Source organism: Alligator mississippiensis, chromosome 1 (genome assembly GCF_030867095.1).
Source record: "Alligator mississippiensis isolate rAllMis1 chromosome 1, rAllMis1, whole genome shotgun sequence".
NCBI lineage: Eukaryota > Metazoa > Chordata > Crocodylia > Alligatoridae > Alligator > Alligator mississippiensis.
In genome coordinates this window covers 26,602,314-26,629,084 of record NC_081824.1, presented here as the reverse complement: position 1 = coordinate 26,629,084, position 26,771 = coordinate 26,602,314, and the positions used below count along the sequence as shown (strand labels likewise).

General features: G+C 40.7%; 1 long non-coding RNA gene across 1 annotated transcript; it reads left to right on the top strand.

Annotated features, from left to right (window-relative positions):
* Window positions 1-25,342, top strand: LOC109284368 (uncharacterized). The gene is made up of 3 exons (XR_002091806.2): window positions 1-394; window positions 6,622-6,698; window positions 20,741-25,342. It is a non-coding gene; the product is annotated as an uncharacterized LOC109284368 (long non-coding RNA).
* Window positions 25,343-26,771: the final 1,429 nt, after the last annotated feature.

Sequence of the window (26,771 nt, the reverse complement as noted above, 5' to 3'; positions counted from 1 at the left end):
AGCAAAAATAAAAGAAAACAAAGGGGGAGAAGAAGGGGTAATTAAAAGCACCCCTTGGAAGGCAAGCTAATGGAAAAGATAACTCCACGCAACAAGCAAACAGAAAAAAAAAAGAAAGAAAAGGAAAAGAGACAGAAAGAAGGCTGTAAAGAAGCAACTCACAGACAAAGAAACTGGAAGTATAGGGGGGAAGGGAGAAAGAGGAGAGAAAAAGGGGGGAAAAAGCTGCAAAAATGCAAAAAAAGAATCAGAAAGTGAGATAAACAGAAGCTAGAGACCTTTAGACAGGTGGGAGTCAGAAAAGAAAAGAGATAGGAAGCCGGGGAGTCTTACGATCAGGATCACCCCATGCAGCTCCAAGCACGTCCAAAGCTGAAGGAAGGAAGGAAGAACAGTGAGTACTCTGGTTTGAATTTTGTTTGTATGCCTTTCTATGGAAAAAATAAATTCAAGTGATTACACCTTTAAAACTAAATGTATCTTTGAAAGTGAGCTAAGTACTTTATGCCCCAAATAAATATTGAATTTTATCTGAATGTGTCATACATGGTAAAAAATAGATTATAGATGGAGAAATAATTTAATTCTTCAAGTTTGGTGAATCCTATTTAGTGTATCAAAGATAACTTAAACATTTCATAAGTGGGCAAATAAGCTTAATAGAGCTTTATTAAAATTACTTAAATTGCTTAAAGGAAGTAATCCAAGAAGTTGTTTTGTAATGGGCATATCAATAAATATCAGTAACCATCAATCCAATTTAAACTCAGCTCTCCCACTTTCCATTTGCCAAAATTTAGCCTCTATCTTCAGGAATAATTTATCTAAAATTTAATATTTAACAGGAAAAACGTGTATTATTTTAGATTACAATCACATTTCAATGGCTGATTATAATCATTTTAAAAAGAAATTATATCTAAATTCTGAACAGTATTTTAAGAATTAATATCATCTGTGTGTTATAATCTCAGTGATTTGATCACTTCTTTGAAACAGTACTGCACTCAACAGTTACTACGGCACACCACTGCACAGCTTCTTTTATTTTTTTTTGTTGCGTGCTTGCACAAGTGAACAGGATATGCTGCAATGAGTACTGTTAAACTGAGAACGAGAGAGAGGTGTTTGCTCAATTCAGAATTTTTTTTAATAAACCCCTTCCTTTCATGAAAGGAAGCAAGTGGAATCCTTTCAGGCTTGGCTAGAATCAAAATTACTTCTCACCATCTTTTTAATGCCTCAGCTCCTTCAGGAACATCTTCAGTTCATGAATATATAATTTGTCTAATGCATATGCAGTATATTCATAATTGCTTTTGTTCTTGTGGCAGGAAATTCTCAGGGCATCTTGAAAGTTCAGCTTTTAACTTTTTTTTTTATTTTCCTCAGTCTGTTTTTTGAGATAGCCCTTTAAATCCAGCAGAGTATAATAGGATTTGAAATTCTGTTTCAAATAAATCCAAACAACCATACTTTAATATAAAATCTTTAAGCTCCCAAAGTAGTCAATTGGAATACAGTTCTTCAGGAGAGTTTTGAAACTTAAGGGTCTTTAAAGAAATCATTGTCCTTCCTTTTGAAGAAACTTTGAAGTGGTAGCTATTTCGGCATCATTGGATAACCAATACCACAATTAACAGATATTCTATTCTCACATGTCTTCTGGAATTAATAACAAATTGTAGCACCAAATGGCCTCATTATATTATATACTATCAGCTAACTAATGTAAGTCTTTTATATAAAGACTTACATTAAGGTAGATATATGTCAAAAATTTGACATCTCAAACATCTCAAGACTTTAAGGAAAAACCCACATTTCCACCACTGGAAGGAAGCATGAATTAGAATTAGCCAACTTCTTCCCTATAGCATTTTTCAATTATCATTTTTTTGTTTCTTTTAAATTTTGAAGGCTTATCGGTGAAAATCAAGGTCTCAAACATGACATCTTGCATATTAAATGTTTTCGCAAAACAATGGGATTTTGAGTGGGACAAGAGACTCTGCCTCTCTTTTTCAAAACCATTTCCTAACCATTGTTTTTTTTTGGGGGGGGGGGGGTTGTGAGGAAAAAATGCATTAGCATTTTGGGGAGCTTACATTTTATGCTGATGATGGAAGTACCTAAAATACAGGTAGAAGGGTACTTTCGTGCTTATTACTTTTTTAAATATTTATTACAGATCTGATTTCACAGAAAGAAAGGAATCACTTAAAATACATATTTTTACTACTTCTGAAGTATTGTCACTTTTTCTAGAAATTGGAATTTCATTTGGATAGTGTTGGACATACCAGTAAAAAAAAAAAGCTTTTGTATGTTGTGAGTATATATTTTTCTAAATACGGTATTTCACATTTAGAATGAGTGAGGATCAATCCTTTTTTCACTTTTAAGTATTTTACCTGAGTTATGGTGAACCACTAAAGCATGCATTGTCTGGTTCCCACTGTTTCATAGCTTCTACAGTTATTTGTTTGCCCATGAGCAAAGGGAATGTAAAATTATTGTAGTCTTGTTTGATATAATTTTAGAGAAACTTTAAATATTGTATGTGCTAAACTAAAGCAGAAAATGAAACCTATTTTTTTACATGGCCCCTATGTGTGCTATTTCATAGCTCAGGAAAAGGCAAGGAGGCTTCTTTCTCTCAAAAGGGCTTTATTGCAACAGCAAACACACATACAAAAGATGGTTGACAACTTCCTGTTGATGTCACCATGTCAGCTCTCAGAAAGGGAGTGAACCCTTACTACTACATCCCTCTTTCTCAGGAGAAAATTGAAGGATTTCTGAAGAACGGCAAAAGCATCTTGGGAACAGCTGACACAAGCACATCACTCTCTTGTGAGGCTTTACCACTCACTTTCCTACAAAAAGAGAACAATCAAAACAGAAACATCAATAAAACTTTTCACTTAAAGTGGACAGATTCACAAATCTGGTCTATGTAGTGGAACTGATGCGCATCCTGACCAAGTGTAGTAAACAGGGGAAATATAATGGAGATGCTCTCAGTTCCCATGAAGAAGACCTCTAGATTTCTCCACCCGGTATGAATGAGGAGTATCTGCCCTAGCCTGGACAATGACTTGTACTCCTGCATCTGGGATCCAAACTTCCTGCTTTGAGGAAAGAGGAGGTACATTTCTTGACACAAGCCTGGTGTTATAATTCCCACTGCTGACACTGTGCTATTGTGACGTGTTGATGGCATCGTGTCACCCCTCAGGAAGGGAGTTAACTCTTACTACTACAGTATGCAGTGTCTAAAGACCGAGGTTTAGTCCATAAAATAAAGTTCTGGCGGCAGATTGATATGAATAGATCATATTCTGCATCCAATGTAGCTATGCTGGCAAAACCCCCAGTATAAACTCAGCACTGCAAGCTGCTTCTCAGAGGCAGCCTTAGGGGTAGGTGACTTGGGTGACTGCCTAAAATGCTGTAGTCAGGGGGGCACTAAACACATGCACACATGCTCACACATGAGAGCAGCACTTGCTCATAGCAGTGCTCTCCCCCCATACTACCCTGCCCTGGTCAACTCCCACCCCAGGCAGGAGAAGTGGTGCCCAGCCCAACCTACCTCCCACCTCCAGCCACTGCTCAGGAGGTGCCAGACCAGGCATATGAGTGTGGGGTGGCAGCTGATCCTGCCTGCCCACCTGCCTGGCACACCCTGCCCATCCACCTCCCTTCTGGACTGCAGCTTATGCCCCTGCCCACCTGCTTCTCTCTGCAGCAGTGGCACTGACTTGGGGGAATATCAAAATACAGGGAGGGTCACCAGAACAAAAATTTGCCCAGGGTGCCATTTTCCCTAAGGCCGCCTCTGCTGCTGCTACCATTCACTGAGCTAATGTAACTGTGGTAGCAGAAAAAAATTCTTTATATCAGAGTACAAAACATCTACACTAGGGACCTCTGCTATAGTCGCAATGGCGGTAGCAGGCACCTAATGTAGGTTAGCTCCAAAAAAATCTCCTCTAGCCGTCTCTTTTTTCTTCCCCTCCCTACAATGGCTCGTTCCAAATCCACACAAGCTATTGCTATAAGTATATTCTGTTTCTCTATTGTTCACAATTAACTGATGATTGTTATATTTATATTTTCCCTAAATAGTACATTCCAACTTTAGGGCCAATTATTAAATCTGAAGAAATGTAAATGAGGATATTAAAGGTTTGGAATTAGTGAGCTATGAGACCCTCAGGACCTTTTAAATGCATTCTTAAAAAGCTAATCCTATACAGCATTAAATTGCTCTAGTGTCCTTGAGGACATGTATACTTCGTATTTCAAGTAAGCTAATTCATGACTATTGTCTAAGTGCACAGACCTGCTGCAGCACACAATTTAATGTTCTCTGTCTTTTACCAAAAATAAAAGCAAAACTGACTTCATTCCAGATTTAGATCATCAATATCTACATTAAAAATATTAACAAGATTTGTCATTACGCTCTTAGTATAAATTAAATTTTCAATGCCTATACCAGAGGGGTTTTTTTTTTAATTTCTTTTGGTTATGATATGGTGTTCTTCCAAGTATATTTCTGCTGGAGAGATTTTTTTTTTTTTAATTGTAGTTTTGTTTTAAAGAGAAATATATGCAATTTGGTCTGAGAACTCCATGCAAAACATTGTCTCTTTTATTGTTTTTCACATGACCTAACTAAAAAAATCAATTATAAACAGAAAATCCTTTCTTATCATTGTGATCAAAATATGGAATCTGATGTTGGTAAATCATTGATACATTTTCATTTTCTCTACAGTCAATAATAATATTCAAGTATTCAAAAAGTTTCAATATGTTTGCTGAGGATCCCCCAAAAAGTCTCTCTCTAAGAACAGACAGACATACCGTAACAATTTATGACCCACCACATTCTGTACATTCAGGAGTACATATGATGTTGGCAAACATTACTTTTGCTATAACTTCATATTGTTGTAGCAACTGGAAGCCACAATAAGTTTAGCTTCATAGAATCAATGGCATTTTTTGTGAAGGTAAACACAATTATGTGATTGTCCAATATCATAATATAGGAGATGCATGATTAGGAAACTGGCCATGTGGCTCAGCATGCTCACCTTTATACAAGTATTAACACAGTTTGTAGTGACGTAGTAATAACTGAGCTCAGTGTCTGTTGGTGTGAGGTACTATAAAAAGTATAGAATAATAGATACTCTATATCCTGTTGGAGGGAAAGTGTTTGTGTTTGAATCTTAAGCTCACATTCTCATGTTTTTATTACACCTGTCATTCTCTTGGTTGTTATTCTGTCATATTTCATAAAGTAATGAAAAGTGTAATGTCAAAACCATTACCAGTCCCATTGACTTCAATGGCTGAACTCACGTACTTATTAAAAATAAGCAAGTGCTTAAATGGTTCACTGAATAGTGATTAAGCTAATTCATGTGCTTCTGTGCTTTGATGAACTGATGCTTAATTTCTTGTTATCAAAATCTCGAAATCCATATCACCTTGTTCTGTGATCTTGCCAGATCCCACAATCTATTTAGAACTGGTTAGGTCAAAGTGTATAAATAATTGATTTGTCAAGTAAGCAGAATAGAAGAATTAAAAAAATGAAGCAAATTTAAACACATTTAATTTTTTTTTCTCATCAAAACCACACAAAAGAAAAAAAAACAACACTCTTATTTGTGTGTTTCATACACAGCTTTGGCTGCAAAAAGTAATCAGGACTACATGGACTCAGTTGCTGCATGAAAAAGAGGTGGCGGCCCTTTTAGACAGTGGCTTTGTGCTTATGACATTTGCCCAAGTCCTGAAAGGGCTCATCTACATATATGCTTTAATGCAAAGTAGCATGTTTTTCTGCACATTAGAGCATCTTGGCAAAAACTGTGATAATATGCTAATGACAGTAAAATTAGGCTACTGCATATTAAGCTTGCGCTTTTGCTACTGTGCATTAGGGAAGCCTTATGCGCATTTAGCTTGTATCTCACATTACAGGTAATAAATGTATTGCTCAGTAGAAAAAGCACATTAATGAATGTGTAGAGGCACCCAAAAAGACGGGTCACTTTCACAACTTTGGTAAGTGCCATAAGCACCAAGCTGTTGTTTAAAAGAGCTCCTACATCTTTTTCATGAAGCAGCTGTGTCAATCTAGTCCTGATTTCTTTTTGCAGCCAAAGCTGTTTATAAAATTTAACTGCAACTCATAAACAGGTTTGGAATGACCAAAACCAAATTTTTAATTAATTTTATATTTACTAAAAAAGTTCACTCAACCCTACATCCAATGTGAAGCCATTGGATGTGCCTGATCAAAGCTGCTAAAGGAAGATTTTGGGTAAAACTTCCTCTGAATCTGTACTAAACAGTCTTTTTACTCGGATAGTGCAGAATATTGTGCTACAGAAAGTTCCATCTTTCTTGTTGTAAGGAAATATGGAACCTCACAGAACATGATTTTGTGTGATACTCTGATCATGAGATCAGTGTATCAAACCAATTACAGTCAGTAAACATCACATTGTCATTTTCTTCAAGATTAGATGTGCTCTTTTTAGTTTGGCTGGATTGAAATTTGAGTAAATTTTCTTCTTTCTTCTGTTTCAGGAAGATACACGGCAGATCCAGAGTGAGGACAATGGCATGACAGCACCCCCATTTCTGACCACATGGAAGGAACAGAAGTAGGGGACTTTTTTAAGTCTACAAAGAAGTTAAGAATTCCACCCTCACTTCCTCTGCATGCTTCGGCATGTGCCCTCCCTCCTCCCCTTCCCTGTCCTCTCACTTTTTCCTCCCCTGCCTCCTGTTGCTGCTGTCCTTACTGTCCTTAGGGAAGGAGGTCTCTTGTCTTGCTTCAGCTGGGCTGTGTGGGTATTGGACTCAGCCCAAGACAGTGGCAGTGGCAGTGGCATTGGCAGTGGGTAGGTTTACCCCTCACTGTTTGGTGCTCCAGGTGTTCCACAGTAGCCTGGAAGCAGATCCTGCTCCTGCTCCTGCTCCTGCTCCTGCTCCTGACAAGGTTGGAGAAAAGTGGACATATAGACAGGGGGGGACATATATCTGAGCAGGGGGTGGAATTCTTACCAACTTTGGGGATTTAAATGTCATGACTGCTGTTCTCATGGTACAGTTTGTCCCCCACAGTGGGGGTGTGGGGAGGCTGGGCACAGGGGAATTTTGTAAAATCCTGGATCCACTTCTGAGCAGATACAGCATCTTTCTATTATATGCAGTGCTCCTAATACTCTATTACACAAGAAAAGCTGTATTTCATCCAAGAGCTGGTGAAATCTCAGTCGCAGGTAGATCTCTCTCTGTATAAACACTTGAACTGCTTGGCATATCTTAAATATATAAGTTATTGCAACACACACTAAAGATCCTCTAGTTACCTGGTGTTTCATAAGATTATAGGCAATGTGCCGTGTGTTTGCTATGGATATTTGCCAAGGCACATTTAAATTTCATTTTCTCAACAACATAGAGTGAAATGTATTTTGTTTTATTTATATTTAATCATACATAAATCTGCATGCTTCAGTGTAAAGCTAGGGCTGTAAGAATGGCATTTTAATCTTAAACTATTTATTTTCTCTAGCTAAATAATTGCAATGATGTTCCTTTGGCCTGATTGATTAACCAAAATCAGGGCTGTACCAGGCTGTTTGCATTAAGATAAGGAACTAAGGTATATTTTTGATGTAATCTTGTTTGTTTGCAAAAAGTTGGTACAACGTCCTGTTTCTCAAAAGATAATGCAATGCTTCCTTCCTTAGAAATCCCCAAGGCAGTCTGTCAAGAGAGCTCTGCCACTAAAAAATTCAGAGCTGGATAATGAAAGGTACTGGAAAGGTACTTGAAAGGTACCCAGTTTTCAGGATCTAGAAGAATCCTCTGTCCAAGCATACACACCCAAGATTTCTATATAATAGGTATGGGGATTTAAGTACATAAGGAAATGACCTTCGGAGAACATCTGAGCAGAAAGCTGCTTTAGCTAATCAGGATAAACTATCTGGGGGAAGGGTAGCCACCTGTTTCTGGCCAGGGAGCCACTTATAAAATATGTGGGATAGAAGCTGATTGGTTCTGGGTAGTTCAGAAAGTAGCTTGGTTTTCATGAAATCAACAGTGCGTGCGTTCTCATGAGTGGGAATGTGCATTTCCCTAGGGGCAAACAGTGTGCGGCACTTTTCCCCTGGTGGGGTAGGGGAGGCTGAGCTCCTGGGCTAGCCCCAGCAACCTTACCTGGAGTCTTGAGGGTCTCCAGGGGCTGCAGCCATAGCAATCTGGCAGCACAGAGCTTGGCCGGCAGCTGGAGTGTGGCTCTGGCTGGCCAGGCTCCAGTTTCTGGGAGAACATCCTGCTGCCACATGCAGTGCCCCACTTTTTTAAGGCATGGGATTTTTTTGACACTGAGATCTCCTGGTGTCACACACCCTGTTCCCCATGCTACAAATTAGCGGCATGTGGAGCACCTGCATGTGCAGCATCTGTGACACCACAGATCATGCTGTGGCATCACATACCGCATGTCTGCATTCCTCTGGATGTGCTCAGTAAGTCCAAGCATTTCATACACTGTCCAGAAATTGTCAAGAGTGACCTGGAACTCTTCAATTGAATGGGCATACAGGACACAATCATCAGCATACTGAAAATCAGAAATAGAGGTGTTGGTTATCTTTTATTTGGAAAAGAACTAGGATGTTAAAGAGATTTCCATCCATGTGATCCTGAATGCTGACTCTATATGGAAATGTATCAGCAATGAAATGTGGATGAGCTACAATATACATGGAAAAAATTTTGGTGCAATCATGCATCCTTGACTGACTCCATTTTCTATCTCCTACACCTTCAAGTAAAATAAATGGAATGATATAATTAAGGAAGCAGAATCTCTGTGTTCAGAAACTAGGATCCCTATACACTGCTTTGGGGAAAATAGGCATCTCAATATGGGATCTATATCAGCCAGAATTTTGAGCAGAGAGCTTCTTAAAGTGCACTTTCTTAATTCAGAAGAATGTTTTTTCCTGGACACTGGCACAGCTCAATAAGAGTGGTGGAGCATTCTACCACCTCCAAATAGCCTATAGCTAGTTTGTAAGGGTCCTCTCCTAGACAGTGACAGATGTAAGTTTAATATTCTGGTATTAAGCCCATGTTTGCCAAATATCAACCAAATGATTAAAGTATAACAGTTATGCTGCTAGAACTCTAAAAGATACAATTTAAATGTAATTTTAATTATGCTTAGGGATCACTCTTTTATTTTATAAGCTGTAGTACACATGCACAGACCTGGCCTCTAGAAAGTTATGTTCAGAAAAGATCTTGGACTACAATAACAGATTTATTACAGGTCAGGAGTGATTTCTTTTGGTAGAACTCTGGGTGAGAAGATTTCAGTTCTTCCTGTACTATCCCTGGCTCAAACTAATGCTAAATTTTGTGTTCAGTAAAGGTAATGTGCATGCACATTAATAATCATAGAATCATGAAAATGAAGGGCTGGAAGGGACCTGGAAAGATCATCAAGTCTAGCCCCCCTGCTCTGGCCAGGAATACTGCTGAGATCATTTGATTATTTGGTCTCAGCAGTATTCCTGCCTAGAGTGGAGGGTTGGACTCAATGATCTTCCAAGGTCCCTTCCATTGTCAGCAATAGCGAGTTGCGTTGTTTTTGTTTTGTTTTTTAATCTGACACTTGCTAAATTTGATGCATGGCTAAATTTTCAATGACTTCAGTAAAACTATACATTTGGTAAGGCTAACACAACTGGCATCACGTTAAGTTAATAGTAAAAGCTCTGTTAATGAGATATTAAGATACATTTAGTTAGCTATGGCAGTCTGAAGTCAAGCATAAAACAGGGTAGATTTACACATTATAGATTAACTAAATTAGAGATATAACATAAGCTTTTATGAACTGGAGCTCACTTCATCAGAACACATAGGAGCAAAAGAGTTACAAAAATTAATCTAGGTAATGAGGTAAGAATTTGTAATCCTTCTTAAAAGCACAGTTAATATACCAAATATCCAAAGAAGCTAAAAAGAATCAAGCTTTCCTAATGGATCCTTTTATAACTTGCCTCAGTTTCTTAAGACAAGTTAAACCAAATGGTAGGTGGGTCCTTCTCCTATCTGATTTTTGTGATTTAGTCCTAAAGCTCATGGGATACCATGTTTAAAAACTAGGTATCTTAACATTTTTAGAGGTTTTGCCCTAAATCTGGTCCCTTAGATTTTAATTTGCATTATTCACATTTTTCTTAACTATCATCATATTTCATTACTATGTAAACTGTTACATAAGTTTCTTTGGGTTTCCAAGAAGAAGTTAAGAAAAAATTGTGTCAAACTTGCTGGCTTTTTTAATGTTTATGTTTACTGAAGTTCAATAAAATACAGAAAGAAGTAGGATATCTGAATTGCTAAGATTGGTTTGCTATACATTATATGTGCTGCAAGCATATTGCAGTAATCAGACATTAATACACAGAAATATAAAAATATATTCCTAGTGGAAAAATCAAAGAAGAAAATAAGGAATAAAATATCAAAACTATATTTGCAAATTATAAGTCCTAGCTTGAAGCAAGTACAAATGAACCTCTTCAGTATTAGTGAAGATTTTATTTTAATTAGATTTTGGGGGGGGTCTAAAATGAGAGTTTTTATCAGTAGCCTCCTTATAACCATCAACGTGCTTTTTTCTACCCACTGTAGGATAGTATTGCTCGACACAAGTACTATCCTATGGTGGAGTTATTTAGTGTGCTGCAATGCCCATGTAGACAGTGACTGGGGCTGGCTGGGTCATGAGGGTGTTATATTGAGGGGTCTTCCTGCCAACTAACCCCTCACTTTAACACACTTGTGCCCCAGCCAACCCCTCCATAGCTTGTTGAGTTAAGACAGAGCAGCTCCAGGCTGGCAGGCTGACTCCCTGAGTCCCCTTGCAGCCATGACTGCGCTGCTGCAGCTCAACATGCTGCGGACCCAAGGGCATGTGTAAACACTAAACCTGAGAGCAATAGGTAGTGGTGCAAACTGCCAGAGTTTACTGCATCATATTAAATTAATGGCACATGTAGATGAGTCCACTGAATATTTCCCCTTTCATTCAGCCATCAACCTAAGTGATTAGATTGGTAAGAGAATTCAACATATTGCATGATGATAAAAGCAGGTAAAAAAAATCTGCACAAAATATGGAAAATTATGGTCTCTCCCCCACCCCCAAAAAACCCAACAACAACAAAACAAAACAACAAACCTTGTTAAAATTTTGAACATTGAAATGTACTGGTTTTCATGAAATGTGTTGCATGTCTTAATGGAAATTTTACTGAATTACTTTGCAAAATTGATAGTAAACTCTTTTATATGCAACTGGCTTCCATGAAAATGTTTAGGATTACAAGAAAAACTTTGGGATTGTTAGGATTGATAGGATATGTTTAGGATTAAAATAAAAAAAATACCCATTACCTGAGTGTTTTGGATGCTCACATAAGATATGGAGCACCTGTATTAAATTCCTAATCTGAGTCAGGCAAAGCAAGAATTTAAGCTCCTGTATCTCACTTGCCGGATGAGTACCTTATTCACCCAGATATGGTTTTCACTTTCTCTCTTGTCATATATGTCGCAATGGCTTGTGGGCTCTTGAATAGGCTCCTTAGTCATGAACTTTTTGGACAGTCTGATTTTAGTAGTGTAAAATAGAATATCTCAAAATACAAATTAAAAGACAGTGGTTAAACTCCCATTGCTCAATGACATGGGATCATACTTTGTGCATAGCACACTTAGTGGTAAAACTTTTGTCTTCTGGATACTACTTTGGTGATCATTAAATCTCCAAGTACATCTGTCCTTAGACATTCTTTACTGTGTGACTCTCCTTTGTTGTCCATGAAGTACTAGATCATGACCAGATAACAAGCTAAATTAAGCCCAAAGTTTGAAGAGCTCCTTCTGTCAACACATTCATAAATGTTGATAATTATTAAGATGGATTCAAAAACCTTTGTAATTCATGCAAAAATCCTCATTTCTTTCTCTGGTATCTGCATCAGACCATTATTGCCTTTTGGATAGTTGAGCTGCTTAAATAACAGGGCAGTAAGCATAATGTTAAAGCTGAATAAATTAGATACTTGCTTCATCGTTTCTAAAAGTTTTTTTTCCCCCTAAAATATATTGTTTGAGCAGCTGCAAATAGGAGGTTAGAATTCAAACCCTTCTTATCCTCACTGTTAGTGTAGAAAAACCTCTATAACCGGTTATTTTTTAGATGAATGTTTTGTGGACAAATTTCATTGTTCCCTGGGCAATCAAATTATTGTACAGCAATGTGAGCAGTGCACTTGATTGCACTCTGTCTATTTAATTCAGAATTTTGCCTTTTTCCCCATTTGATTAGTATCTGGAACTCTGAATTTCACTTTCAGTTCTAACAAACTCTGGCCTTGGGCAAGTTAATTAAGCATTCCTATCTGCCTCTGTTTCCCCTTCTGTAAAATGGGGATGCTAATGATACTTGTATACCTCGCAGGATTAATTAGTGAATGTTTGCAATAACTTCTGAAGATGAAAAGAACTGTGCAAGTTATTTTTCTAATTAAAATTAAATGATGTTTAGAAAATAGGATAGACTTTCTGTTACATCTGTTGTATGTGTTTTCTTTGGTTTTTCAATTTTGATTTTTTTTATTGAATCATTAATTGTATTCAGTGGCTGATATACTTCCATATGCTCTTTTTTGACAGGTACTTGGCATTTTGAAAGATTTTAGGGATAAATTTTGAGAGCAGAGAATCAACTCTACATCTTTCATTAGCATAAATGTACAATTCATTCTTACAAACAAACATGCTTTGTGTCCTGTAACTTTATGCATCTTGAATTTTCAGTGCATTACTAGCTAAGAACCATTTAACACTTCCTTAATCAACTTAATTTGAATTGTTTTCAACAATTGCAAGCCACTCCAGAAGGAAAAGTATGAATTAGAAAAAGAAAAACTGAATAGGACCACAAATTCAAACAAGATAGAGAGCTAAACTCAGAGCTTCTGCTTCATGTGAATCAGTTTGCCTCGAGCATTTCTCATAGTGGCTGAGCTCCAGAAACAGTGGCAACAAAGCACTTTAACTCAGTGCTTTTTAACCGGTGTGCTGTGGCACACCAGTGTGCCATGAATAGCTCCGTGGTGTGCCATGAGAATTTTGGAATAATGAGAAGAAAGCTCTCCAGCCACGTAGTGTTAATGAATAAGCCATGTCGAAGAGATATTCACATAAGATGCATGCATGTGTTGGCTGTAGGAGAGAGAAAAAAACAGCCGAGTAGGCAGAAATTCATCTACTGCACATGTGTTGGCCATGGGGGATGTGCAGTTCGCAAGCCTCTGAACAGTTGTGATGAAGAACTCTCTGTGGCAATGAACTACTATGAGCTCATAAGTATGGGAATGAGGAATGCCTTAACAAGTGTGCTGCAGAAAATTTTTATTAATGTAAGTGTGTCTTGGGTTAGGAAAGGTTGGGAAACTCCTTTAACTCATAGTAAGGATTGGTGGAAAACTGTTGAATGTAATGTAACACATAAGCTGAACCTAACAGATTGTGGCTGACCCTTGTATACCCATCGTAAACACAACCTACTTTTGATTTACAGAGGAAAGGAATTCATAGGGTGATATATTTTCTTGAACCAACTATGTAGTTGGGATAAAGTTAGACACTCTTTCAAATGCAAGGCAGCAGCAAGCAGGCAATCTAGGAAGGTTTTGGGTAGTGCTGGAGACAACTTCCTGGTGTAAGTGTTGGAGAGACCAACTAGGGCCTATGTTCTTCTTGACCTCCTGCTCACAAATATGGAAGAATTGGTAGGGAATGTATAAATGGATGGCAATTTTGGCTGCAGTGAACACAAGATGATCGAATTCAGGATCCTGACAAAAGGAAGAAAAGAAAAGCAGCAGAGTATGGACCCTGGACTTCAGAAACTCAGACTTTGACTCAGGGAACTGAGGGGCAGGATTCCCTGGGAAGTCACTCTGAGGTGGAAAGGAATCCAGGAGAACTGGTTGTATTTTAGAAAACCTTACTGTAAGGGTGAAGGAATAAACCTGCCAGTGTGCAGAAAGAACAGCAAATATGGCAAGTGACCAGCTTGGCTGAGCAGGTAAATCTTTGGTGAGCTTAAACACAAAAACAAAGCTTACATGAAGTGGGAGCTTGAACAAATGAATAGGAAGGAGTATAAGTATACTTCTTGGGCATGTAGGGATGAAATCAGGGAGGCCAATGCACAGTTGGAGTTGCAGGTGGCAAAGAGTGTGAAGGGTAACAAGAAGGGTTTCTATAAGTATGTTAGTACCAAGAAGATGATCAGGGAAAGTGTGGGTCCCTTACTGAATGGGGAAGGCAACCTAGTAACAGATGACAAGGAAAAGGCTTAAGTACTCTTTTTTAATTTTTTTCTTACCTCAGTCTTCACAGGTAAGATCAGCTCCCAGACTACTGCACCAGGCCGCAGTTTTGGGAGAAGATGAGCAGCTCTGAGTGGTGAAAGAACACGTTAGAGGGTATTTAGAAAAGCTGCATGTGTACAAATCCATGGGGCCAGACTAGATGTACCCAAGGGTGCCCAGGGAGTTGGGTGATGTGACAGTAGAGCCATTGGTCATTATCTTTGAAAACTTATGATGATCAGGGCAGGTCCCAGACAATTTGAAAAGGGCAAATATAGTGCCCATCTTTAAGAAAGGGAAGAAGGAGTATCCAGGGAATTTCAGACAAGTCAGCCTTGCCTCAGTCCCTGGAAAAATCATGCAGCAGGCACTCAAGGAATCCATTTCTAAGCATGTGGAGGAGAAGAAAGTGATCAGGAACAGTCAGCATAGATTCATTAAGGGCAAGTCATGTTTGACCAACCTGATTACCTTTTATGATGAGATAACTGGTTCTATGGATGTAGGGGAAAGCAGTGGACATAATATACCTTGACTTTAGCAAGGCTTTTGATATGGTCTCCTACAGCATTTGCGCAAGCAAGCTCAGGAAGCATGGGTTGGATGAATGGACTTTAAGGTGGATAGAAAGCTGGCTGGATCACCAGGCTCAATGGGGAGAAATCAATGGCTAAAGGTTTAGTTGGTAGCCTAACCTGTATCAAGTGGGATGCCCCAGGGGTAAGTTCTGGGGCCAGTTTTGTTCAATATCTTCATTAATGATCTGGAAGATGGGATGGATTGCACTCTAATCAAGTCCACAGATGACAAAAAGCTGGGGGATGCAGTAGACACACTGGAGGGTAGGACTGGGATTCAGAGTGACCTCAACAAGTTGGAGGATTGGGCCAAAATAAATGTAATGAGGGTCAACAAGGACAAGTGTGAAGTCCTGCACTTAAGATGGAACAATCCCATGCACCACTACAGGCTTGGGACTAGCTGACTAACCATATGCTCTGCAGAAATGGACCTGGGGGTTACAGTGGAAATTAAACTAGATATAAGTCAGTAGTGTGCCCTTTTTGCCAAGAAGACTAACAGCATACTGAGCTGCATTGGTAAGAGTGTTGCCAGCAGATCAAGGGAAGAAAGAGATTATTCCCCTCTGTTCAGCACTGGTGAGACCACCTCTAAAGTATTGTGTCCACTTCTGCCACCTCCCCCCCGCCCCACTACAGAAAGGATATGGACAAATTGGAGAGTGTCCAGTGGAGGGCATCCAAAATTATTAGGGAGCTGGGACATATAACTTCTGAGGAGAGGCTGAGGGAACTGGACATTTTTAGTCTGCAGAAGAGAAGAGCGAGGGGGGATTTGAAAACAGACTCCAACTACCTGAAGGGTGGTTCCAAAGAAGATGGAGCTGAACTGTTCTCAGTGGTGGCAGATGACAGAAGAAGGAACAATGGTCTCAAGTTGCAGCAAGGGAAATTTAGGTTGGATATTAGGGAAAAAAACTAGGAGGGTGGTGAAGCACTGGAACAGGTTACTAGAGAGATGGTGGAATCTTCATCCTTGGAGGGTTTTAAAGCCCACCTTGACAAAGACCTGGCTGGAATGATCTAGTTGAAGATGGTTCTGGACCAAATGACCTCCTGAGCTTCTTCCAACCCTAATTTTCTATTGGTCTATGATCCTTACCTTTCTTGTATGGGAAGATTTCAGGAGTTCGCTAAAATATAATGTGCTATATACAGGATATCAGTGTTTATTTTATTTGTTTTCAGTGTCTAGCCAGTTTATGGATTCTTGTTCCCAAATTCACATATGAGAATGAGCATATGGAAACAGTAGAAAAATATGAACAGTTAGGTAGGACACAAACTTTATTGGGCTATATAGCCAAAACTCATTACAGTAAAAGTTCTGTTAACCGACATCTTACAAGCCGGCATGCTCAATTAACTGGCATGCCAGCTTGTAAGATAAAGTGAAATTGGAAGTGTCCACCATGGCACTTCCAGTTTCGTTGAGCCCCCACAGCCCAGGGCAAAGCAGCCTGGGCTGCCGAGCCCCCACAGCCTGGGGGTATAACAGGCTGTGCAAGGTTATGTGGGGCCCACCTCCCTGTCCCGCAGGCCCTGCCCCACAGGAGGGGTGGTGATGCAGCAGGAGGGGCAGTGGGACACCCCAGATGTGGCAGGAGAAGCAGCAGCCCGGGCCACTCAATTAACCAGCATATTTTGTTATCCAGCATCCCCCATTCCTGGGGGATGCAGGATAACAGAACTTTTACTGTACATTAAATAGCAGCCTTAAATTAAGAAAAAAAAACAAAAACAATCCAGAATGCAATCTTTCAATCTGTGCAATATGTAATTTCAAACCACATAGGTCTATACCCTCTGTGCTCCTGGGAGGTCTTTGACATTATCTCTATTGAGAATGTTTTTTAATAACATAGTTTAGGATTAATGATAATGGAAAAGAAAACACTTATCCACTGTACAGGTACAATGGTGGCAATGCACACCATTTCCTATCACTCTGTTTTACAAAAGCAGAAAACACAACTACGTGGCCTCTTAGAGACTAACTTGTTCAGAGAGGCATTATCTTATATATAGTATCTGAAAAATATACTGTCACCAGTGAAACCAGTGAAACCCCTACAACCTAAACCCCTACTGTCACCAGTGAAAGTTTCTGTCTCTCACACATGGTTAATGTCAAACTTTTCACCTTGGCCTGCCTTTTTCCTCACTTCAGACTATCATGGCTAACCACCTCTCTCTGTTCTGTTGTGTGTCAGAACCCCTTTCATGGGGTTAGAGCAGGCTTGTCCAACATATGGGCCACGGGCCACCATGCAGCCTGTGAAGCCATTTTATCTGGCCCGTGGCGGCGGCAGCACCACTACCATGGAGCGCGGAGCCACAGCAGCGGTGGCAGCGGAGGTGGTGGCATGGAGCACGGAGCCATGTTGGTGGCAGTGATGCAAAGTATGGAGCCGTGGCAGCAGTGGCGGCGTGGAGTGTGGAGGCAGTGGTAGAGCGTGGAGCTGCGGCAGTGGTGGCGGTGCCAAGCGTGGAGCCATGGTGGCGGTGGCAGCATAAAGCACGGAGCCATAGCGGTGGCAGCAACATGGAGTACGGAACCTCAGTGGCAGTGCAGAGTGCGAAGCAGCGGCGCTGAGTGCGGAGCTGCTGCGGCAGCGACGGTGGCAGCAGTGGCAGCATGGAGCATGGAGGTGGTGGCAGAACACAAAGCCATGGCAGTGGTGGTGGCGTGGAGTGTGGAGCTGTGGTGGTTGCAGCGACACAGAGTGCAGAGGCATGGTGGCGACACGGAGTGTGGACCGGTGGTGTGAAGCGCGGAGCCATGGCAGAAGCTGAGGTGGCAGTGGCGCGGAGGCAGCAGTGACAGCAGAGCGTGGAGCCGTGGCAGTGGTGGCAGCGTGGAGTGTGGAGCTGTGGCGGCAAGGAGCGTGAAGCCATGTCGGCCTCAGCGATGTGGAATGCGGCACCATGGTGGTGCCGTGGAGTGCGGAGCAGCCTCATGGAGTGCAGAGCCGCTGCAGCAGCAGCAACGGTAGCAGTGGCAGCGTGGAGTACAGATGTGTGGCGGCACAGAGCGTGAAGCCATGGCAGCAGCAGTGATGTGGAGTGCGGAACTGCGGTGGTGCCACGGAGTGTGGAGTGGCCTCACGGAGTGCAGAGCCACTGTGGCAGTAGCGGCAGTAGCAGCAACAGTATGGAGTGCAGAGGTGGTGGCGACAGCAGAGCACGGAGCCGCAGCAGTGGCGGTGCGGAGTGCGGAGTCATGGCAGCGGCAGCAACATGGAGTGCGTAGCCGTGGAAGCGGCACAGAGCGTGAACCCTCAGCGGCGGCAGTGGTGGTGGCAGCAGAGGCAGCGTGGAGCATGGAGGCAGCGGCGGCAGCAGAGCACGGAGCCATGGAAGCGTGGAGCACAGAGCCGTGGCAGTGGTGGCAGAGCAGAGCGCGGAGCCATGGCAACAGCAGCAACACAGAGTGCAGAACCGCAGTGGTGGTGCGAATGTGGAGCGGTGGCTCAAAGCGTGGACCTGCAGCTGCAGCAGCAGCAGTGGTGCGGAGCACGGAGACATGGCGGCGGTGGCGGTGTGGAGCACAGAGCTATGGTAGCAGCAGCAACGTGGAGCACGGAGCCTTGGTGGCAGTGGTGGCGCGGAGCGCGGAGCCATGGCAGCAGCAGTCATGTGGAGTGTGGAGTGGCGGCACGGAGCGCGGAGCCATGGTGGCAGCAGTAACGCAGAGTGTGGAGCCATGGCAGTGGCGTGGAGTGCGGAGCCACGGTGGTGGTGCGGAGCGGCGGCGGACGGGCCCCAGGCTGGACGGGCCCCAGATTAACCCCAGCCTGGCCCCATGGCTTCTCCAGCACCAGGTCAACCTGGTTGTAGCCAAGCAGCTCCTGCATCATTATGTCAACCCAGGCATGCATGCCATGTCAACCAGCACCATGTCAACCCCTGCAACTTCATTGGTGTCAAAGGTCACGTGACATCACTTCCTGATATGATACCACTTCCTGTGACATCTTTGAATATGGCTCGCTGGCCCACTGAGTGATAAAAAGTTCGTGATCTGGCTCCACATTCAAAAAGGTTGGACACCCCTGGATTAGAGCAATCTAATTTATCCAGTTCTCTGCCTGCTGGCTAATGTGACTTTGCATCAATGTGTTTCTTGCATTGTTCTTCATTAAACAAGTTGAACAGTCAATAATATTAATATAATAACATTTAATAATATTTAAATAATATTTGTATTATTGCAATAATATTTTTATTTCTCTGAAATGATCCATGGTTTGGTTCTCTTTGCCAGTCTGTTTGCCACTTCTTAATAATGGGTGGTTACAAACTTTAGATCTTTTAAGACAGGCTTTATTCTTATATCTGACTTTGTTTTTCATGTCCCTATGCCTATTCTTAGTCATATATAAACATAAATGCTTTAACACATTTCTTAAGATATTGCAGTACATTTGCCCCAGTAATTTAGCAAAACTAAGATCTTTGTTTACAAAACAGTGAACCTCCTTTTACTGTTTAGGTACTGTAAGAGAAAGAAGGGTCCTATTTGCATGCTAAATTCCTTGGGCCCACAATGCTACCCATCTAATGAACTTTCAAAAGAGATTGGTTGTAAATAGTAATAGCGTATTTATATCTTTTTTCTTGTTTTCTTTTTTTTTAGTAATACATTTTTATTACAATTTGATGTTCATGTTTTTCATGATTTATATATTTTTGTTAATGAATATTGAAGGTTTTCATAATGGAAATATACTTGGAAATTCAAAGATTCATAGATTTTAAATCCAGAAGGGGTCAGTGTATCATTTAGATGGACCTCTTGTATGACAGGCTATAGAATTTAGTCCAGTGACTTCTGCATTGAGCCCAATAATTTGTTTGAATAAAGCATATCTTACAGAAAGGTAGTAACTCTGGATATGAAGATTTCATGGGAGAAAGGATCCATCATTTGCTTTGATTTTACCCAAAGTTTAATCATTCTTAGTATTAAAAATCGGTAGATGCCAAAACAGCCATTCAGATGCTAAACCCGTGAAGAGCAGAGAGCTTATGGTGCTGACATTGCTGATACTGCAAAGCCAAAAGGCCCCAGTCCATACCTATCAGTGTGCTCTGCAGGCTCCCGCAGTGTGTGCAAAGACAGATGGCAGCAGTGCATATGGCAGCCCTGATTGGCTGACCTAAACTGCCTAGAGTCAGCCCATGCCTCTAACCACTTCTCTGCAGCACAACATGGGATTGTGAATGGGATGTGTCCTGCTCCCTGCTTGACTGGAGCAGCAGAGTCCAGCAAGTTAAGCACTGTCTTCTGAGGGGAAGAGGCAAGATCAAATCACCCTGAGATGCTGGAGCACTGTGCTGTGGATTCCTTCAGAAAATAAACTCTCCTTGGAGTGATTTAACTCTATTTTTTTCCTGGTTATATTTCTCCTGGAATGGCCATTTTTGCTCTAAGAGAAAAATCCTGAACATCTGTGTACCTGCAGTTTCTCCTGGGAGAGCAATGACTCTCCCAGGACAAGCTGAATGCCTGTACATGGTCTATGTCTACATTATGAGGGGTTCCTACTACTTTAACTACAGCCATGCCATAACAGTAGCTCTCAGATATGAATTTAGTTCTGCAAACTCAAAGTGTTTTGGGTTTGTTTTTTTTTACAGTTACACCAATTCTCCTGAAAGACAGAAGCTCTGCTGGAAGAAGGCACATTCTGCTGCCAGCTGTGTCCACACAAAGGGTTCTTCCAGTAAAGCCTCATTTAACTACAAGGCATATTGTCTCACACCTCTAACTGACATAGCTCTGCAGGCAGAACTCTGCAATATAGAAAAAAAAACCTAAGGATACTATTTCATATCCTCTTTGTGCAGAGGCAGAAAGGCAGACCCTGAATGTAGTGGGATCCTGTTTTCATTCTTGTGTTCCAGCATTCTGTCACTTTGCAGTCTTCATGAGCAGGTTTCATTGTGCAAGACAACTAGTTAACTAATCTGGGATGCTCTTACTGCTAGGACATGTCTACACATTCATTAATGTGCTTTTCCTAATGTGCATTAAACGTAGTCCCTCCAATGTGAGGTACTAAATAAATGTGTACCAGGCTGCCCTGATGTGCAGTATCAAAAGTGCACACTTTTGAAGTGATGCTTAATATGCAGTAGCATATTTTACTGCACATTAATATAACTCACATTTTTCACATGATGCTTTAATGCTCAGTAAAATAAGCGACTGTGCATTAAAGTACACATGTAAATATGCCCCCAGTCTCTAGGAATATGATCCTCAATCTATCTTGCCTGCAAAGTAGTAATACACTGAAAGGTATTACTTCCTATTATGGGTAGATCTATTTGGTCCATATGTGCCAGGACAAACCATTTAGTGATCTATAGCCCTCAAAACTGATCTGTAGCCCCAATGCACCTCATTTTAAGTCTAAGACAAGCTAAGGAGTTTGTAATGTCATAATGTAATCACAGACACCCATTAGAAGATTCAGACTGTGTTACATCTACTAATCTATTTCCTTTGGTAATGTTAAATATTTTAACATCTAAGCACAATTAAATAGTCAGCAGGTTGACCTTGAGCTACTTATGTACTTATTGATGACCTGTCATGTGTTGCTCTTTCCTTACTTTCAATGTCTTTCTCCTCCTGCTATAAGCCCACTGCCTATCTTTTGTGGGGAAAAACTCAGTTCTGTGAGTTCCTTCACTTTTTTGCTTGAAGAGATTTGTTGTTCCTCTTATCTCATACACACATCTTTTCCTCCGGGGCAGCTACTCTTTGCTTTTTCACATTTCTGTCCCTTCAGGATGACAGTAGCTTCTCTTTAGTTATTTTAGAATGCCCAGCCTTGCTTCAAAGTTCATGCATGATCCCCATCTGGGGACCAGCTGTCCTTTCACTGTACAGTCATTCCACCAAATATATTTATTTATACCCAAAAGGAAGAAAGGAGACTTTCTTTGAATTCTTCTTTAAAAGGCTTGAACAGTTTAAAATAGGGAAAAAAAATATTATCTTTAGCTAGTCTGTTTTTAGTTCACATTATTTGTCCTCTGCAACACAATGAATTAAATGAGAAAAAAACAAAACTAAACTAAACTAAAAAAAATATCTTAAAGCCATAAAGCCAGAGAGAGGTCAGGACGTACACACACAAAGCAGCAGCTTCATACTTAAAGTATAAACTGAGATTGGATATCTTGTTAAAAACCATGCAAACACAAGTTACTAGGCTCAATGGTATTCACCTTTGGACCAGGGAAAAATATTCCCACCACTGCAAAAAGCACTTGTTGAAATTCCATGGCTTGTGCTATTCCATAGTTCAGCTACACAGGCATAGTGGTCCATTCTTATTTTAATATCTGGACTCTATGGAGGGCATCAACACAGCTAGTCCAAATGGTTAGGGGTGAAAGAACAGGAAAAAAAAAACCCCGTAACAAAACAAATCCCCAAGCTAAAATATTGAATTCACCTTAAAAAAAGAGAACCAAATCAGAACCATAGAGATTTCTAAATGTTAACCAATACAGTTTTCTCATTACATTCTAAACTAACATCCCATGCTCATGAACAATACAGTTAACAAATATATAAAAAAGAATGAACATGCAGTGTCATTTAGATTTGAAATAATTGAATCAAGCTATTTTTGAGTCTTACTAATTTAATACACATGGAGAAATCCTTCAGGTTTCATTTGTACCAGGAATCCCAAGATAACTTCCTGATAATAGACATCACAGCAACTCACTCTAATGCTATGTTTTCTGAGATATCAAAAACTATCTCCATAGATTTTTTTTTAATTAGCTCAATGAATAGGTTGAGTCACTAATTATCTTTGACAGATAAAAATGAAATATCAAAACACATAGAACCCAAATCCAATTTAGCCATCCACTTAAGCTTAGACATGTAAGCAGCATACAGTGCCACTTTGACAGGTTTCTGATCCTACTTGCTTCTGCACGACTAGTTGCACTTCTGAGCATGCTCAAAAGGATCTATTGCAGCCATTTACACTCTACTGTAACTCTACTGTCTGGTTAAGTGTTAAATTTGTGTCCATTCCTAGAAGTTCCTAGAAAGGGTGAAAAACAGTGCAAGTGACTTTTTGATGAAGGAGGAGGAAGAAGGCTATTGATTCAGGTAGGGACAAGATCTAAAATCTACATACTCGGCACTTGGTTTCACTTATGTGTCTAATTTTAGACAGTTAAATGCTTTTTAAAAGGGGGACTTGGACTGAGGCCAGAGACATTTTAAGTTTGTTATTTTAGCAGGGCGAGGTAGGTTTCTATAAAACTGGTAGCTAAGGACTTTGAGACATAGAAAGTTTCCCCATATTCAGAATTAGAATTCCAGCAGCATTAACAAGACCCTTGAACATGCCATTCAGTCATAAAAGCTAGAGAACTACTTATTGTGTGTTACTAATGAGGTTCTCCAGGTTAAACTAATCATATTTATGTACTGTATTACAATATCCAAAGTTCTCAAATTACCCACTAGTAATTTAATATACTTGAATCACATGTCTAAAAGCACTGCCAAAATCCATTTGTTAAATTTGCATTTTCTTCACTGAATATGGGATTATACCATGTGATATGATGGAAATCCACTTTAAAATCAAATCTTCCTTTGGAATGGCAAGTAGTTGCACACCAGGGTAATGCGTTGTCTGAATGTTTCAAGTGAAAGATTAAAAAATATGGTGGCCCAATATTCCCAAATACCATATTATAGATGGAATAACTACTATAAAAAGTTTACTGAAGCCTTATAAGTAGTGACCTACAAGGAGGAGTACATCCCATGTGAAGATATGGCTATCAGAGAGATTGCTCCTGAAATTTCTCTGCACAAAGAGAGAGCACATCAACTGTTATCTTGGGAATTCCCCTGTCATTTCTTTCTGAATTTACATACACTTTAAAAACTTTTTAAGTAGGAGAGAAAATATGATACATTTTCACTGAATTTTTCACATTTTCTGAGTATCCTGATATAATGCACTGGCATAAAGATATTTCTCTTGGTATTAACAACTAGGGCCTGAAAGATTAATAGGAGAGACTCCTGTTTACATCGCTGCTTTTGATCATCATAATCTATACTGAAAAAAAATAAATATGCATTATACTCTCTTTTTGGCCATGCACAACTGACCCCTCACACTAACTCCCTTACTTGTATAAATCCAATCTTAGATCCCTCCTACACAAATTATTCCTCCTTAAGTCCACTTCTACCTGAAATGCAACATCAGTATCCCAGCTCTCATGCTTATCTCAGTCCTTTGCACTATTGCTTATGTGATGGGCTAGCTGGCAGTAACTTAGCCCAGGGGTTTTGAAAGGGCAAAAGATGATTGGAGGACTTGGGATTCCCTTTCCTCACCAATCAGGCCCCAGAGACTCACCCTCCATGTCCCTTGATTGGCCCCTTGGGTCACCTGGAGGGGGATAAAAGGGGCAATGCAGCTGGCTCAAGGGAGATCAGTAAGGGACCACAAGGAAGGAGATTCAAAGAGCTGGCAAGAGCTGAGCCAGTGGGGCGGGAGCAGTTGCCCCAGAAGAGCCTGAAGGAGTGGGACCTGCAGACAGCAGTTGGACCCTCAGCAGGGTGGCATGCGGCCGGCAGGAGAGGCTCCCCGCTGGGCTCCAGGATCCCCTATGAGAGGCTGTGGCCAGCAGGAGAGGCTCCAGCAAGGATCTGAGGAGCGACCTGAGAAGTTCCCAGCTCTGCTTCCAGCTCCTCCAATAAGAGGCCAGGCAGCTCAACATGAGGCTGGGGCTCCTGGAAGGTCAAGACCCCTGGCAGTTTGGCACAGTACCAGCACTGGTGGCTGTGTGGTAGAGCTTCTGCCCATCATGTGAGTTCAAGTCCCAGGTGGGGTGAATGAGTTAACAAGGAAAAATTCCTCTTGCAGTGGAAAGGGGCCATTGTGTTTCCCCCCTTTCTCCCCTCCAGGTACCTAGGCCCTATATTATTTGACATTTTGTATTTTGTTCCTTTTATATTTCACCAGCCAGTATTGTTTGTTCTGCTGTTTGTGTTTTACATTTTGGTTAACCCTGTCTTTTGTCAACTGGATGCATATGTCTATGATTGTAAGTGTCTAACCTTTGTTAAATCCTCCCCCTTGGGGCATTGTAGTGTCCCCTATACACCCTGGTTTATACTGGTTATGTTCCCAGTATTGTTCTCTCATTAAAAGGTATATGGTTAAGTCCCCATTGGTGGTCTGGCTCTGCTCTATAGGGGGAGGAGAGTCTTTACACCTCCCACAGCGCTTGTGCACCTGCTTTGATCCCTTCAATTGTAGAAGGGATACCTCTTGGAGTACCGCCCAGGCTACATTTAGACAAATATTTCACTAAATTGACCTGGAAGTCTGCTATTCCCTTTTCATCACAATCTTTCTTGAAAAACATTATGTGTACAAGAAGTTACCCAATTACTTGTATCTAGGTGCTGAAACATATGAGAATAGGTTAAATTCAAATAAATTCATTGAGATGGACACTGTCATGAAATAATGTATTGGCACTGGATTTATGACCCAGATACCTTGTTCCAGACAGACCCAAACCCTCAAACCGATCATGACTTCTCCATTTGATAATAGGCCAATTTTATTGATACATAGTGATAGCAGATAAAAATAATGCAGGCAAGCTCAACAAAATAATCCACCCCAATTCTATATCTTCCAGTCCTAAGGCTGTCACAGGGGGAAGGCATGTCTGGCCAGTGCATGAGCTTCACCCTGTGGTTCTTTCTTGATGTCAGCAGACTAGGGGTAGAGGACCAAGGGCCACCTCTCCCAGTGAGGAGAGAGAGTGCTAGTGGTATGCCCTCTGTCCATGGTGGCCGTGGGTTCCCCCCTTGGGGACCCTTTGCTGCTCTGAAATCCCTCCTTTTGTATTTTCTCCTCTATATTGACTCTTCATTCCTGGACATTGTTGGTTGGCTTCCCTGTGGTCATCATACTGTCCACATTCTGTCCTGTCAGCATATTCATTTGTTTCCCAAACCGATCACATGCACACAGATTTGGTTATGTACCAGTCTCCTAATTTGGTCTTTACAAAGCCAGAAAACCACAAGGTCTCTGCAGTTGGGCAATGTGACCTAATGCCACCTTATCTCAAGTTATGGAACAGTGTGGTACATGTCTTCAGTTTCCCAGCCTGTGTGTCTACTGGCTTCAGACACAGTAGGCCTTGAAGGAAAGCAACGGGGAAAAGTCGGCAGCACATACAGGAGCATTCCCAGGGTTTCTTATCTTTTTTGTTTATTTAAAATTTATGACTATGAACCAAAGATGAAATCCTGGTTTCACTAAATGAGTCAGATATGCACACACACATCTCATTGGTTTGTATGAAAAATCCCCATTGGAGAGATAATTGGACCCTTGAATTTTTCTATTTTTACAGAGTCAACAATTAGGATTTGAATCACTTCATATAATATCTACAACATATCATTATGAAAGAACTGGTGTCCTTATACTTTATCATAAATTAATTATATTTATAATTATTATTTTTGTGTTTCTGAAGATAACAAAAATGGGGCCTGAAAGCGTGTATGTCTAAAGGCATGAAGAAAATATAAAGAAGGTCTGGTTGTTGGCTTTGTTTTTATTTTATGAGCTAT